Source organism: Protopterus annectens, chromosome 13.part0 (genome assembly GCF_019279795.1).
Source record: "Protopterus annectens isolate FY-2018-M chromosome 13.part0, PAN1.0, whole genome shotgun sequence".
NCBI classification, from domain to species: Eukaryota; Metazoa; Chordata; order Ceratodontiformes; family Protopteridae; genus Protopterus; species Protopterus annectens.
In genome coordinates this window covers 1165224652-1165241809 of record NC_056747.1, presented here as the reverse complement: position 1 = coordinate 1165241809, position 17158 = coordinate 1165224652, and the positions used below count along the sequence as shown (strand labels likewise).

General features: G+C 38.6%; 1 protein-coding gene across 1 annotated transcript in view; it reads right to left on the bottom strand.

The window, feature by feature from the left end:
- Positions 1-17158, bottom strand: part of ASB16 (ankyrin repeat and SOCS box containing 16) — a 212996-nt gene that overhangs the window by 26511 nt on the left and 169327 nt on the right. The window lies entirely within an intron of this gene.

The following is a 17158-nucleotide window of genomic DNA, read 5'->3' as shown; positions in this document are numbered from 1 at the left end:
AACACAGCAACAACAGGTTGGGAAGGTGTGGAAAAAAATAATTTCTGTGTGACTCACTAGAGACAAAGCTATGCTCTCTTTCCTAGTTTAAATATGCAATTAAAAACAGAATACAAGTAAAACACAGTGTAAAGAAAATAAATTACAATATATAAACAGAAGGAGACAATGAAGCAATACAAAATGCAAGAAAGCAAAAAACAAATTAAATTTTCCCCCACAGTAAGTTGTGGCAGGGCCTGTGTGAGCTTTTCCAGTAAATAAATAAATGTTTTAATTTATTTTCAACATCAGATACATTTGATACCAGTGAGGTGTGACACTGAAGTCTGAATATTTTTTTCTGCAGTTTATGTACAGTTGAAGTGCAGATTTAAATAGCTGATCTTGAATTCATGCACATTACTTTGCTGTGAACAGTTTTAGAAGTAAGCATCCAATTATGCATTGCAATGGACTGGAATTTCTTTTGAAATGGGAATTGTTTGTGGGCATTAGTAGTACTATTAAGGCATTTTCAGTTACAAAATATGAAAAAAAATGTAGGACATCTTTACAAACAGTTTATATATTTTTTTCGTTTTTATTTATTATTTGTTAATCGAAAATACTAGATATACTCATCTGCTTTCAGAGCTGATCTTGTATCCCATTCTGATCGCGAGAACTAAACCTTGGTTTGCAGGACGTAGCTTGTCCATAGTTCATTTTAACTTTTTTTTCCTTGATATTGTAACTTGAGCAAATGTATTTCTGGTTACTTTTCTTCTTGTGTCCCCTCTGCAAAGCATACTACTAATCTATAGTAAATACTAGTTTGCTACATATCCATTGTAGTCAAGGTCAATTCTCTTGTAAGATTTATTTCTCTTTTTAACTAAACAGTTAATTTAGTTACTATTTTTATGTATGCATTATTACTTTCTCAAGATTTCTGTATCACTTGTTTCCAATTACTTGTTGTAGTTTATGCTTATAGGAATCAAAGAAACCTTATTCAGAAGCTGACTGTATTTCATTACGAAAAGTTTAATTTTTCTAGAGAATTTAAGAACCACGAACAGAAATCACAATGTGGAACACAGGAAGAACTTGAGATAATACTGCTAAATTTCTATCCTGTAATTTTTTACTTCATGCGTTTGATTTGTCTGGTGAGAAGTGTTGAATTTTATATATATTTAAGAATATGTGTGAATGTGTTCTTTCTCAGATATTGATAAAATTCCTTATGATTATCTCAACCCATCCAGCCTTGTGATATAGACCTTGCCTTACTCGTTGAGATTTACAGTCTGAAGCTGTATGATCACATTGTTCCTTGAAACAAATGCTTCTTTTCATTGTTTGCAAACGAATGGTGACATACTTCTTCATATATAAGGAATCTCAATTAGCATTTTAGTTAGTGAAACAAAAAAAAACAGCACTGTTAAGGAATAAAACATCAGTAATTTAGTTTAACACCATGGTTTAGGGGGATACATTTCTGACTTTGACCCAGATAACATGGGATTAACTAGCAGGTGCTAGGAGAGCCTGCTGGGGAAGTATAGGAATGGGCGGCCAACACTGTTTCGACCATATGCAACAATGACCTGCATGGTCTGCTGCAAAACTGACATAATGAGGAGGACAGAGGAAAGACTGGGTGGCAGTGTATGGATCAATGCAAGCTCTAGCCTGACAAGTGCTGTTTGTACTACGGGCAGCTGTTGGCAGGCGCTTGGAAGCATGTGCACATTAGCTGGCTGCTGTAGCAGGTTTCACTTTGGAAGTGCATGTGTAAGGATGCTGGGGATGGCTTATGGCCATGAAGAGAACTCTTCTATCCCTGTAGAGTAAGTCAGGAAGCCTGGCTATTTCTTTCCTTTCTTTTTCTCTGCCTTGTGCCTTTTGAGACTGGAAAGGAACAAAGGAGTCAGTAGGAAGTAAGAGCTAATTGGCCACCAAAACAGGAGAGAGGACTTCATAATTTAATTATCTGTAAACAAGAAAGGAAAAATACATGTCAGGGTGGGGAGTGGCATAATGGGTAAGGTCTTTACCTCACAGATAAAAGGTTCAGGGTTTGATTTTCACCTTTGAGAAAAAAAATGGCTAGGCTTAAAATGGCCCACAGGATCAGCTAGCCTTTTCCTTACCTATGAACCTATAAAACAGTAATTATTTATTATAGGACCAGCAATTTTGGCATTACCTTAGGCTTGAAATAATGCCAGCTCTTCTGGCATGACTGCTATGTATTTGTATAACCTTAGCAGAGATAACAAGCACTAACTGGAGAAGATATGATGAAACCCACTATAAGAATATTATTTTGAAAGATTAAAAAGGGAAAAAATAAAAAAGTGAGAAGAACGTGATGGAGAAGTGGCCTTTTGTCAATGCAGGAAAGTTCTGATTCACATGGTATAATTAATACCTGTTCCCATTGGTTTAGGTTAAATATAAGGCTGCATTAAACTCCTTTAAGAACTTTATTTGTGCAACACCTGTCCTTGACATTATTAGCATATGGATTGCAGAGGCATGTTGTTTAACAGTCATCACCCTTTTAGTATTGAGTGTTTTAAGGATAGGCTAAAAAAGCAGTGCCAGTCTGAGCCTAAGGGAAGCTACTAGTTGCAAGATAATTAGTGAAGCTGCAGCTATCATGAGAAGTGATCATCTTCATTTTAAATTCTGTATCATATCCATCCAAAATGATTTCAGACATGAACCAAAGAAGCAGATTTGTGTTCCTGTTTCATTAGTGGTAGTATAGTCCAACAGAAGGGCTGGCTTGCACTAGTATATACAGACACCAATTCCTGAAATTGGCATTTGCACTTCCAGGAAAATTCACACCTCATTTCAACTGCTGTCAGCTGGTGAGCAATGAGAGTTGTGTTAAGTTATGTGACAGTAATGTCACTGAGGTCTTCATTCCCGATCGCGTATTACATACTGAATTGTTGCTGGGGAACATTCTTGAATAACTTTCATCACCTGTCTAATAAGCTGTGGAAATGAGCTGCCATGTATGCAGATAATTCATAGGATGCACTAATAGTGGGCAAATATTTAGAATGTGCTGAGTATAATTTTCTTTTCTATGAGGTCAATTGTATAGGTATCTATCAATCTATATATATATATATATATATATATATATATATATATATATATATATATAAAATACACACACATACACATATACACATATATACATATACAAGTAGGATATGTTTAAAATAATTGCAGATTTTCTGTTACAGAATCAAACCAGTGTTATTTTGATACAGTAAAATACTGGCAGGAAACTGTCCGTTTACATCATCTGTCAATGCCTGAAATTTCTGAGAGGTTCAGACTAGGGAGAGAACATGATACTTGTGAAAGCTACTCAGGTGACTCAGAATGTGGTACAGTAACTTGCTTGCTTGAAATTCTACTTTCACTTGGAACTTCTCAAGATCTTAACATAAGCTCTCATACACAAACTGTAAAATTATTATTTTAAAAAAATACCCTTAAAGGTCTCCAGGCATGATTGGAATATAACCTATAATATAAGCTATAGAATGGAAAATATGTAGCACCTAAAATAAGTACCTATAAATTATTATATAAATATTCCAAAATGCAACAGAAAAAGTATTTTAGTGCAGTCATTCTTTGTCTGCATCAGCATGAAACCCCTTTTTCCCATTTTGGTCATGGGGGTTGCAGTGACACATCAACAGTGAACATCACCTAAAGTCAATGTTCACACTGCCAGGTGTCACACACAAATGTATACTCACACCTGCGGCCAGTTTGTAGTGTCCAATACATTTTTAAAATTGAAGGCACTTTCTTGTTAACTATAAGCCAATCAAAAACATTGGACATTTTAGGAGTGACCCAGGAGTACGAGTCCTGTTCAGTGGCTTGCTAATTTACACCTTATGTAAGTAAATAGATATTTATTTATTTATACACACACACACACACACACACACACACACACACACACACACACACACACACACACACACACACACTTTTCAACAGAAACACATTTACAGCCACATTTTTTATGTTGTTAGTAAAATAAAAATCATTTATTTGCATTGGTTGAAGGTGTGCTATGTTCTACAAGCTCATAGATTTCACAAAGACATGTCCCACCATGAATATTTAAAATGTGCCCATCTTACCTTCTTTTGTTTTTCTTACCATAAAATATTATGTATTGTCAGTTCTATGGTGCACAGTGATGAAGCTGTCATTGTCCTGCAGTCAATTTGAGTTGGATTATCATCTTAAGTGCTTGAAAAGCTAACCAGAGATGGATAAGAGTCATCACCTGATGGTCACTTGCTTATCCAAGGGACAGGAAGTTAATTAAGTCCACAGCAGGTATGCATTCTGGGGAAGCCAGGAAATACTCGTCAATACAGAGGAACTCAAGAGTTCGATCCAAGTTAAGGCATGTTGGGCACTCTAGGTAACCATTACTGACATGCAGAAATGTACTCTTACACTTGCTTGGCATAGGAGGAATTGTACTATGCTTGCTAGTTAAAAAGGAGAGGGTTACAGGATCATGTAAAATCCACTAGGCCTTTGTAGGATGGCTGCTGCAGTCCATAGGTCTCAACTGTCCCTCGGGGTATCCTCACACATGAGAAGGACAACAGGAATGAGTAGATCTATCAGGTTGAAGACTCAATGGTCATCAGTGAAATGGAGGCCCAAAAATGATTAAAAGGGGATCATTTGTTTACTGTTGAGCAAACTGTGCTTGTGGCTTTTAGGTTAGCATACTCCCTTAAGTTTGCACATAATACCAGTAGTATGATATAAGTACATGTATGTACATCAGAGGTTCGCTATTACACTGTTTCATCTCTTTTCTTTACTATTATTAAGAGGCACCATCACAGAATTAGCTGTGTTTTAGGTTTTAAATATACTAAATATACATGCATGTTTGTATTTATGGTGGGGGATCAGAATAGTTTGCTATCAGTCAAATAAACCTAGACAGCAGTTTGCTGTAGAAGTCAAGTAAATGTAAGGGTTAAATAGGAAGCTTTTCTTATAAACTGCTGCTGAACAAAAATAGGAGCCAAGCAGCTGAACAAAGTTACCATGTGACACTTTGTGCAAGTTAAATTGTTCTTAGTCTTATTTATTTATTTATTTTATTTCAGCAAGACAGAGGGACTCCAAAACGGCCAGTTTCAATAAAAAACTTTTATTGTCGACACCACAAGCGCTTTCACAGACTAAGCTGCTTCTTCAGTTAATGTCTATCAAACTAAAAAACTCAGTTTAAATACCATATGCTACTTCCTCTGATTAATCATGTGACATCAAGGCACTCAAGTTATCTAAACAAACAGTCACATAAAAGCATATGCATAGCACTTAAGTAGAGAAATCTAATACATCCATAAAAATGCATATGTAACAAATATATATATATATAAAAAAAACATAAAAATACAATAATACATAGGTAAAAAACATTCAACATCTTAAGTTCCTAGATGTCAGCTTGGGTTTTATAGGGACCACATCATTGACTCCATGCCTTTTATCATCTCTCAGTCTAATAACACTTCGACTCAAGTTGCTCAGTACTGTTCCTGATGTCACCTCCTCTTAATGTCTCGTGCACCCTCCCTATAACCAAAAACTTAAAAGTATGCTCAGTACCACTGGCAATGACATGTTTTGCAAGGGCATTAGTTTTATTCCCTTTGCTAATATGATACAGATGTTCCTTTATTCTTTCTCTAAGCATTCTATCCGTCTTACTTACATAAAATTTTGAACATAGTAAACAGTGGGCCAAGTAAACAATGTGGGAGGTGCTACAAGTAGCAAAAACTTTGAACCTATATATTCTATCCTGGTCAGGGTGCGTGAACATAGAACTGCTGTCAATGTAACTGTCATTGCCAGTGGTAATGAGCATATGTGATGTGGGTGCTTTCTGACTGATGAGGCACATTAAAATCCTTAAGAGACATTATTTTTTTAATGGATCTGTAGTTAGAATCAATGACAGTGACCTAACTTAATTAGTCTGTCCCTCCTATTCTTCATGATGTAACAGATAATGCAACAAACATAGCGAAAAATGTGAGATTTCACAAAGAGGCAAACAGAAACAAGTTCAAACACAAAATTAATGTAATAATTAGATAATGTATTTTCTGCATGTGGCAGTTTTAGTGTTGGATTACAAGGGAAGACATTTTCTTTTTGGAAATACAAAATTAACATTTGGGTAGAGTTCTCCTTAATGCAGCCCTTGAAAATATAAGTCCAATTTCCAATGGCACCAGACTCACAACTGCAACAATGGCCACTGAGAAGTGGAAACTTTTGCTGTGACCTAACTGGTGTGTAAAAAATATCTGTAAAGGTACTTCTGGGAAAAGATGGCAAACCTATACAATTCTGTTGCATATCTTCAGAGAAAACACTCCTGATTCCATATTATCCCCTCAAAAGTATAGTTGTGTAACCTGGGCTGGTTAAGCAGGAAGTATTTTGTTACATTTAATACAGGCAGAAGATCTACATAAAGTTATATTATTTAAATGCCTGTTATGCTAGCTCCGTTTTATGGCAGTTTGTTGAACTTTTGTGTCAGCTTGAGAAGATGCATAAGAAACAGTCTGAATTGCCACCCAGTGTTGATATCAGGGGTTCTTGAACAGGAATCTTCTATGTCCTTCCCAAAACCTGCATCTGGAGAATGCAGCTAAACAGACTTCATTATGGTCTTCTAGTGACACAAGACAGAAGCATCATCTTACAACCTAGAACACTGTTCCTGTCAATAAACAGGGCAGTTTTATTGCAGCTCATTGAGACTGATGGTGGTAAAGAACGGCAATTAAAATCAATTTATTGTAGCATCATTATACTAGCACAGTGCTGTTTACTTCTTAGAAATTTACATTTTCGATTTTCAGAGTTCACTGCTGTCTATAGTAATATCTCAGTGAGAGGAGATGGTTGATATGATTTACAGCATCGCTTGGTACCCTCTCATCTAGGAAATGGACCTACTATTTTATTTACGTTCTCCCTGAATATGCTTTAGAACCACTTCAAAATGTGCAATGAGATGAAAGCAAGATATCATGCCTTGAGAAGTCAGTATGGAGCTATGAAAGAGGACAGCTAATCTGGACACTCAGCATGCATATGCACACACCCCAGTCACAGCTCTTTTAGCTGTTTCTTGCACATGTAATATACAATGCTGACATCCTAGTTTTGCAGTACTGAAATTGCCACTTTTACCTTAAAAGATTAACATTGCAATATATATATATATATACATCCATCCACAACTCCTTTTTTCACATAATAATCGAGAGCCAAGATCTACACCACCGAGTGGCTAGCCGTGCCACTGTAGTTCTTCCAGATCACATACTCACATGCATGCTCACACCTATGGCCAATTTAGAGTATCCAATCCACTTAATGCATGTTTTATATATATATATATATATCCATATATGTTTTTTCTAGTTTTTCAGCACAATCCAAATGTATCTGTTTTTTTAGGTATTTATGTTCAGCTTCTCCCTGTTCATATCAGGGTACCATGATGACCTCACACAGTGTAGTGCAGAACCACTTATTCTTGTGATAGTGGAGCTGTCCATTTAAGGCTTTATTTCACTGTAACATCTGGCATATATTTTATCATAGGTGTATACTAGGCTAATGACCACGAGGGCCCTTATAAGTCCAGCTGTGCAACCCAAATGTGACCCACAAATTAGGTAGCTGCTGGACAGAGACTTCGTTTTGGATTTGGTATCAAAGCAAACTTTCCTACTTTTATGGAATAGGTTCATAGGTTCATAGGTTCATACTAGGCTATCTGCCCGAGGGCATTTATAAGCCTAGCCCATAGTTTTGTGGCTTACGCCACCCCTTTAGTTTGGAGAAACTATGCCCATTATTTTGCTGTGCCTCTGTCGAGCAGTGACACTGAGGTAACCCCTGGGGTGTATCTGCGATCTCCCATCCATTGGTCAAGATTCCTCTTGAACAAGGCCAGCGAGGTGCTCTGCCTCACATAAACCGGGATTTTGTTCCACAGCATAGGGAGTCTTTGGGTGATGAATCTATCCCTCCAGCACGTCCTATTAATAACCGTGTCGAGGTTTAAGTCTCCCGCCCTTGTGGCTCTGAGGGATCTAGATTTTCTGAGATGAAGCATGTTCATCAAATCTGGGTTTGACATGGCCTTGTATGTCAGGCATAGGTCACCTCTGAGCAAGCGGTAAGCAACTGAATATAACTGGAGTTCTTTCAGTCGGGCAGCATAAGACAGATTTTGAGACCCTTTATCCTTTTGTTGAGGAACTTTTGTGGCCTCTCCAGCTGCTGCAAGTGTCGGGTCAGATACATTCGAATGGGGCATTGTACTCGATCATTGGTCTGATGAGTGATGAGTATAGGGAGACTATGACTTCCCTTGATCTAGATGTGAATCCCTTCATGATAAGGTGGGCAATGTAGAAGGTCTTCCTAACTACTTTAGCAATATGAGTGTCGAATGAAAGGCTACTGTCAACCTGGGTTCCCAGGTCCCTAATAACTTCTTCTGTGTTCAGGGATTGCCACCTATATGGTAGCTAGGGTAACCTTATTTTTCCCGAAGGGTATGACTATGCATTTCTTGGCATTTAACTTTAGGCCATGGCTCTGGCACCAGTTATCCGTTTCTGTGAGACCCTTCTGAAGGATATCTGTGTTGGATGTGTTTTCAACTACGGCGCCCAGTTTGCAGTCATCTGCAAACTTTGTCAGCCATAACCCTCCTGTGTTTGCTTGTACTTCAGAAAAGTAGATGCCAAACAAGAGTGGGCCCAGGACTGAGCCCTGTGGGACACCACTTGTGACAGGCTTTGAGTCTGACATGGCGCCAGCAACTCTGACCCTGTGGGTTCTGTCACTCAGCCAGTTTGCAACCCATCTTGTAATGTATGGGTTTACATTTAAGTTGATGAGTTTTTCAATGATACCCGAGTGAGGTATTGTATCAAAAGCCTTCGCCAGGTCTAGGTAGGCTGTATGGACTGCCTTTCCCTCGTCAATGGCCTTGGTGACTGTTTTGAAAAAGTCAACCAAGTTTAAAAGGCATGATCTGCCTTTGACAAAGCCAAACTGGGTTGGATCCAAAGTCTGCAAGTTCCCTATGTCTTTATTTATGAGATCCATTATGATCCTCTCCATGGCTTTGCAGATAAGGCTTGTCAAGCTAATGGGACGGTAATTTCCAGGGTCGGTGGAGGCACCGCCTTTGTGGAGTGGGACCACAGTCGCTGTGCGCCACTCCCTGGGTACGTATCTGGAGGTGAGACTAAGATTAAACAGCTGTCCTAACTGTGGGTTTAATTCCTCGTTGAGTTCATGGAGCACACAGCCGGGGACACCATCAGGTCCCATGGATGCTGTGTTCTTTGCCTTGGAGAGAGCAGTTCTCACCTGGGCGTTAGAGATGTTTGGGGGGCTACAATCATTTGGTATAGATATCTCTCCTTTAGGGGAGGCAAGTTTGCACTGAACCTGTCAGCCAGTATGTTGGCAATGTCTGTAGGATCAGTAATCTTCACATCATTTTGAACTAATTCTGAGCATATCTGGGAGTTTCCTCCTAGGTTTCTGACATAGCTAAAGAATGCCTTATGGTTGTCTTTAGAGTCCTTAGCTATTTTTTCTCAAAATTAGCTTTGGATGATTTTATGAGAGCTCTTAGCTTTTTACTTATAGTGATCAGCGGTGTCTTACCTTTTAAGGATTTTGCTCTATCTTGTAGTAGCTTCCTCCTTTTGTTGTAGAGTTTGTTTATGGCTGGGGTCCACCAGACTGGACGCTTGCCTTTGGTACAAAGAGTCTTTGTTTTGCTTGGGATTGCCTGATCCATGCAGGCCTGCAGGTGCTGGTAGAAGGCATTTGTAAGTGATTCAGCAGTTTGAGTAATGTTAACCGCCGGCTCAGGGGCCTTAAAGGAGACCACACTAGTCTTTAGAAGTGTGAAGTCGGCTTCGAGAAGTTCTTTACTGTGGTCTTTTTCTTTTCGGCTGGGGCGGGATGAGGACCTCCAGCGAGATTAGTTTGTGATCAGATCTCACCAGTGAGGGGTATACTTCTGGCGTTGAACATTGTGCTCCCATGTTCGTGATGATGAGATCAAGTATGTTTTCTCCTCTTGTGGGGATGGTGACTAGTTGTTCCATGGCATTTGAGTTTATGAATTCCAGGAACTTTTGGGCTAGAGTGTTTGGGCTTGAGTAGTGTTCCCAGTCTATATTAGGGTAGTTGAAGTCACCTAGTATGATGGTGTTTGGAGATACATTTATCCCCTCCAGTGTTTTCAGGAAGGCCATATGAGGTTCCTGAGTTTGCGAGGGTGGCCTGTAACATGCTACAAATTGCAGAGCAATCTTGTTTATGGTTAATTGCACCTGGATGGTTTCCGATGCATCGTGCGATGCCACCAATCTTGAGGTGTGGGTGTCCTTGATGAATATGGATACCCCTCCTCCTTTCTTGGTATTGTCCGGGTTTTGGGGCCGGAACGCATGATATGAGGTAAAACCTGATAGTGCTGGGGTGCTCTCATGAGCCTTGAACCAGGTTTCTGTCACAGCACAGACATTGATGTTCTCCATACTGAGAAGGGCCTCGAGTGTGTGCATCTTGAGGTTGAGACTTCTGGCATTGAGCAGCATTACCCTTAGTTTTTTTTCTTTGTTTTGTTCTAGGGTGGTAGGTTTAGAATTTGAGCCTTGCCTAAAAAGGCACTATGGGGGTGGCAAGAGCCTTTGCCAAAATCCGGAATCCCAGGGGTGACAAGTGCAAGCCGTCCCTTGCGAAGCAGCGTGGCTTGTCCAGCATGTCATCCCAGGCAGACAGACATTGGATCCCCTTTGAATGACACCAGAGTTTAAGCCAATTGTTAAAGCTGATCATCTTATCTCTGCATTGTGGCATCATTCTTGGTGAAGATAGGATACTGCTCAAGGTCAGGGTCATACCTGCTTGGGCTACATAATCAGAGAGCTCCTCTATGTCTCTTTTCATGTAGTCCAAGGAGGTACGTCTCAGGTCGTTAACACCAGCGTGGACAATGATTGAGTTGTACTTGTACCTGCTGTTGAGAGACCTGAGTGCATGCGTTATGTGGCGGATTCTAGCACCCGACAGGCAGCTTACTGTGACCTTCTCCTTACTCAGTCTGGTGAGTGGGACATCAGTGTGTCTGACTATGGAGTCACCAATGACTAGTGTGTCTGGCATTGTGTTTGGCCTTAAGGGCTGTGACTGCTTGACACTCTGACTGTGTGGTCTATGTGTTGCAGGTGTTGTGTTCTGAGGTGGTAGTTGTTTGGGTGTCTGCTTTGGTGGCCTCTGCTGTTTTGGTAGATTTTTGGTCAGAGCCTCCGAGTATGTCTTTGTGTGTTTATGTGTATGATTTGAGGCTGTGATGGTATTATGTGAGACTGGGTCTATAGTGTGTGTGGTTACCTTCTCCTCCTGTCTGGTCATGCCAGTCCTATGTTGAGAGAGCTCAGCCTCCAGTTTGGCCGTATAGCTGCATCTCTCGCATGTATTTGTGTTTTGTGGGAGGAGGAGAGGGTTGTCTGTGTACATGAGGCAATTGTAACATTGCCTCAATATTCCCAGGTTCACCAGCTGAGCAGGAGAGGACATTAGCAACTGATCCCTCGACATGCTAGAAGGACTAGACAGAAAAACTTAAGAAAAGGTTCTGGGGGATGTGGGTGACCGAGAAATGGGGTTTGCTTTTTTGGGGTACTTTCTATAACAAGAGTGCTGTATTGAGGTGATTAGTACTGTAGGAGCAAGTGCTTCGCTATACAGATAGAGAATAGTCTACTTGGGAGTCAAGTAGAGATAATTTATAGTTGTAGGATACACTAAATAGAACAGTAGTATACTTTGAGGAAGGTAGTTTTAAGGGAAAATTTGAAGAGTGGACTTTAGGTAGCCCTAATAGTTTAAATCTGATTAACCGGCGCTGCCCTAGTGTGCAACGGTAGCAGCTCTGCGCTAAATCGCTCTAAATCACGCTAAAGCGCGCTAACGCGTGCTTTATAGCAGGGGGCTGGAAAAAACAGGAAATGACCCAAAATGGCCGATGAATTACTAGTTGCTGCTTCTAACCACTCCTCTGAGGACAAACAAGCAGCTCAGTACTCCCCACTCCCACTGGTGAGTAAAGAAACTACCTCTGGCCACACAAGAAAATGGAGGAACACAGAAACCAAATACAAAGCCCAGGGATCAGCAAAATCTGATCACTGGAACAACTAGCTAGGAAAGTTTAGGAAAGGAGAAATATTTTTTTTTTTTTTTTTTGCAAACAGACAGAAAAATGCAGTAAATGCTTTGTTTTCGACTAAATTGCTATCAAAGGCTGGTACACTTGAGTGTATTAGCCTGTTTGTTACTTTTAAGCAATACTTTAGCCCACAAGTGCAATCAACAATATAAGCTCACAAAAACAGGAAAATAAGGTAATAAAACAGTAATATAGGCACAAACAGTAGTCGAAAAGCTCAAAAGATCGAAAAATGCAAACTAAAAGTTTAAAAATACTTATGATCAAGAAAGTTGCTTTTCTGCTCTCTGCTGGCTTAGGAACTCTGCAGGGGACCACGAGGAGCTATGCCTAGTTCTCTAATGCCAGAAAAGCCTGCCAAAGTGTGCTTTATAGCAGGGGCTGGAAAAAACAGGAAATGACCCAAAATGGCCGACAAATTACTAGTTGCTGCTTCTAACCACTCCTCTGAGCACAAACAAGCAGCTCAGTACTCCCCACTCCCACTGGTGAGTAAAGAAACTACCTCTGGCGACACAAGAAAATGGAGGAACACAGAAACCAAATACAAAGCCCAGGGATCAGCAAAATCTGATCACTGGAACAACTAGCTAGGAAAGTTTATGGCTAGATATGTCTCTGAATTAAGTGCAAAAACTTTTAGACACATATCTATCCACATTTTCCAACACTAAGAACATTAAAAGAATGTGATCGCTTTAAGTAGTGCTTCAGACAGATCCATTCCTTCCTAGGCCTCTAAGTACCTAACACCAAAACTGTGAAATATACAAAGAAGAAATAGATGTCATTTTATTAGCTGTGGAGTAGTTGGAAAATGCTAGTGAAAGCATGCTGTCTTGCCACAATAAACTATTAGTTGTGTAGCTTTTATGATGCACCAGCAGTGATAAGGTTTGCTTTATAAGCACAAAGTGGGCTGGTTTCTATTAGTGACTAGAGAAATGCATGCAGGTATCCCCACTACCTTATGGACTGTTTGCCTGTCTGATTCACTGTCGGTAAATTCTGAAATGGCATCACAGTTTTATATCCTAAATAAATATCACAAGTGTCAGACAGAAGATGTGGTATGATAATATATATTCTGTCTTTTTTTTTTTTACCAGAAAACAGTTCTTTATGTTGATTCTCACATTCTCCATTAATTATGGGTTGGAAAATAACTGTCTATTGAAGAAATATGCCTAGTTGTGTAAGCCATTGTGTAAATTAATGCATGAGGTGAATGTGTAATTGAAGATTTTTTTTTAACATCTCAAGTTATGTGATAATTGTATCATATACACTGACCAGGTTTAAAAATAATTACACATTATAGAAGTATTTAGTTTATAATGACTGGTATAGAAAGCTTTGTAAAAATATTCAGGTGGTTTCACCTTCACAGACACAGAGTGCAGTCCTGTAAAGGGCAGTCCTGTAAAGGGGATGGATGCAGTGTGCTTTGACATGAGCACTCATAAAATAACACCACACTATTGTTAAACCACACAAAAATGGATAATGGCTGACCAAACTGTGGACATAGTTATAGTAGGGAAGGGTTTATACAGGGGTGTGAGGGTGCACGGGGCTTGGCCCCCTGCTAAAACATTGATTATGAATGTGATTATATGTTTTTTTTTAATACCTTTATTGAATTATCACTTGTGACATAGGCACATTTACATTTATATAAAAGTAATCAAACTGTATTAACAAGTTAAAATCAACAAACATTATGATTCACATATATTGCTATATATTATATAACCTAAGCAATATTACATGAATTATTCAATTCCTGCCCCTTTTTTTAAACAAGAAACATCTTTATTAAACTATCACTTATGACACAAGCAATCATACATTTATATAAATGAAAACAAACCACACCAACACAATCCTAGTTGCAAGCATTTTGCATCACAAACCATACTGACACACACACAGTTGCAAACATTATACATCACTTATAATCTAACCAATCATTTTCAGTCAAACATTACATAACTCATTTAAGTCTTGCCTTCTTTTAAACCTCATTCCTCCCCGGTATGTATTGTTCCCACAATTCCCATTTTTTCCTATGTAGTTTGTTCCGACCTTTTTCTAAAGATCTCAATTCCAGTTGGTTTACCTCTGTTACTATATTCACTGCTTCTAATATAGTTGGTTTAGATTTTGATTTTGATTTTCTAGTAATTGCTTTTTTGGCAGCCACCATAATTAGAGACTGCAAGGCCTTACCATATCTAGGCAATTCCGATTCTGTATCATAGCTCAGAAAAATCATCTCACTCATCACACCAGTCTGTCCAATCAGTATCTCCGATAGTGCATCTTGCGGGGAATCCTTAAAGTCTACCAACTCACTGCACTCCCAGAAAATATGTACCCAATTACCTCTTTCTTCCTCGTCACACCTTCAACATTTGCTATCTACCTGAGGAAAATTTATCTGGAGTCTAGTTGGGGTATAAAAATATTTATGTAAACATTTTTAAGCAAAAATCTTAAATCGTCTAGATCTAGATTTTGATGCATATTTGGGAGACATACATATATCCTCCCATTGTCTCTTTGTGAGTTGCTTATCCAATCTGTCTAACCAATCCTTTCTAAGCTCCTCTGATTGATTTATATAATTATCATGCATTATTTTATATGCTTTACTAATTATTCCTTTTTTAACAGCAGCTTCTGTTCTAGATTATATTAAAAACTCTACCAGTGCTCGTCTTTCATTTAGGACCCTGCTATATTTCTTTCTCTTTGTTTATACTCTGATATCAGTCCTTGATAGGGAAGGAGATCTCTACCCTGCAGTCCAAATACATTTTTGGCATCTCCCCATTTTATCATCTTTCCTTCTTTAGTTACTTGCTCTCAATACATTGGTTCCTTTGCCAGTTATCTCCAATAAATTCCAGCCCCCCTTCTGTCTATTGTCTATATCCCTAATTGCAGTTACGCATATCTGTAAAATAAAATCTCCTTTCTCCATTCCTGTGTTGCTTTAGTTCTTAGAATACTTTCTGCTACTCTATGGATATAATATTCTGTATGGTTATTGTTATTCTCCTTAAAGGCTTGCATCCAAAATCCCAGTCTCTCCTTGTTTTTTGAGCTCCCCCCTTCTGTTTCAACATCATCCCTTTCCACTTTGAATTATAGTTTTTTGCTTGTGCTATGTATAGCAGCCTTAACTGTGTAGCTCTAAAACATCTCTTCAAATTGGGTAATCCCAATCTGCCCTGTTCTACTGGAAGAATCAGCTTATCTCACTTGACTCTTGCCATCTTCCTCTCCCAGATAAAGTCCTTCAGCTCTTTATTAATTGCTATCTACAACTTCTCCTTTAGGTGATAAAAATATGCCTGACCTGTGTATATGACTAAAGGGATTGAAAACATTGACTGCCTGTATCTTACTACCCATATCCATATAACTAATTTTCCATTTTCTCAGTTATTGTATTATATTTTGTTTAGTCTCTTCCCACATGTTCTTAGCTGTCACACCAGAATCAGTTTTAATCCATACTCCTAAATATTTCATTTTATCATGTTCCCATAAACAAGAATATTGCTGAACCATTTTGTGTGTGGGTATATAATTTACTGCTATTGCCTTTGTTTTAGCTTCATTAATTTTGTATAGCAAAAAGATATGAAACTGTCTCAAAATGTTCCACAACACTGTAATGTCTCTTTCTGGTTTTGTCATGTATAAAATAATATCATCTGCAAATATAGCCAGCTTTTCTTGACTACCATACCAATTATATCCTTGAGTTTCTGAGTCCCTTATTTTGTTTGCCAATGGTTCTAAATATAATGCAAAGAGGACACCCCTGCCTGGTTTCTCTGCTTAAGCAGAAATTATCAGAAAGGACCCCACCCACTTTAATTTTAGCCTCCAATCCCTCATATATCCTCCTAATCAATCTTATATATTTTTTTCAGGAAATGCAAAAGCTTCCATTGCCTTACTCAAAAAGTCCCAGCTTACTCTGTCAAATGCTTTCTTTGCATCAAGACCCACCAACAACAATGGTATTTTCTTACATTCTGCTTCCCTCTGGATCATCAATGTTCTGTTAATGTTGTCAAATGTTTATCTCCCCTCCACAAAACCACATTGATCCATATCTATCAATTTTGGTATTACTTTTGTCATCTTTTAGCCATTATAGACATAAATAGTTTATAATCATGTTTAGTACTGAAATGGGCCTGCATGAAGCTGGGTCTCTGGATCATTATCCTCTTTAAGTATTACAGCTACCACTGCTTTCTTCCAGGATGTTGGTACTTCTCCTCCTCTTAAAATACTATTAAAGAAAACCTTCCAGATCTTTATCAGTTTTTCCCTCCTATCTTCCAAACTTCCATAGGAATACCATCTACTCCTGGGGACTTTCCTGTAGATTGGTTATATATTACAATTTTTATCTCATCTCCTCCTATCCAAATCATTAGTAATTGAGTCTCCTCTACCTCTAACCTTGGCATATTTCATTCTTCCATAAACATTTCCATTTGTACCTTTTCATGATTTCCATATTTATCTGTTTTATACATACTTTCATAGAATTTCTGGAATATTTCTAATACCTCTACAGGCTCTCTTGTTACCTTCCTTGTTATAAGCTCCCTAAGCCTGGCAACAGCCCTTTCTACTTTCTGTTGCCTGAGTCGTTGCTATAAACGTTTTTGTGCACTAGTGTTATTATCGAAAAACAGATGCTTAACAGCAATCTTTCTAAACTTGTGCACATTATCAAGGTAA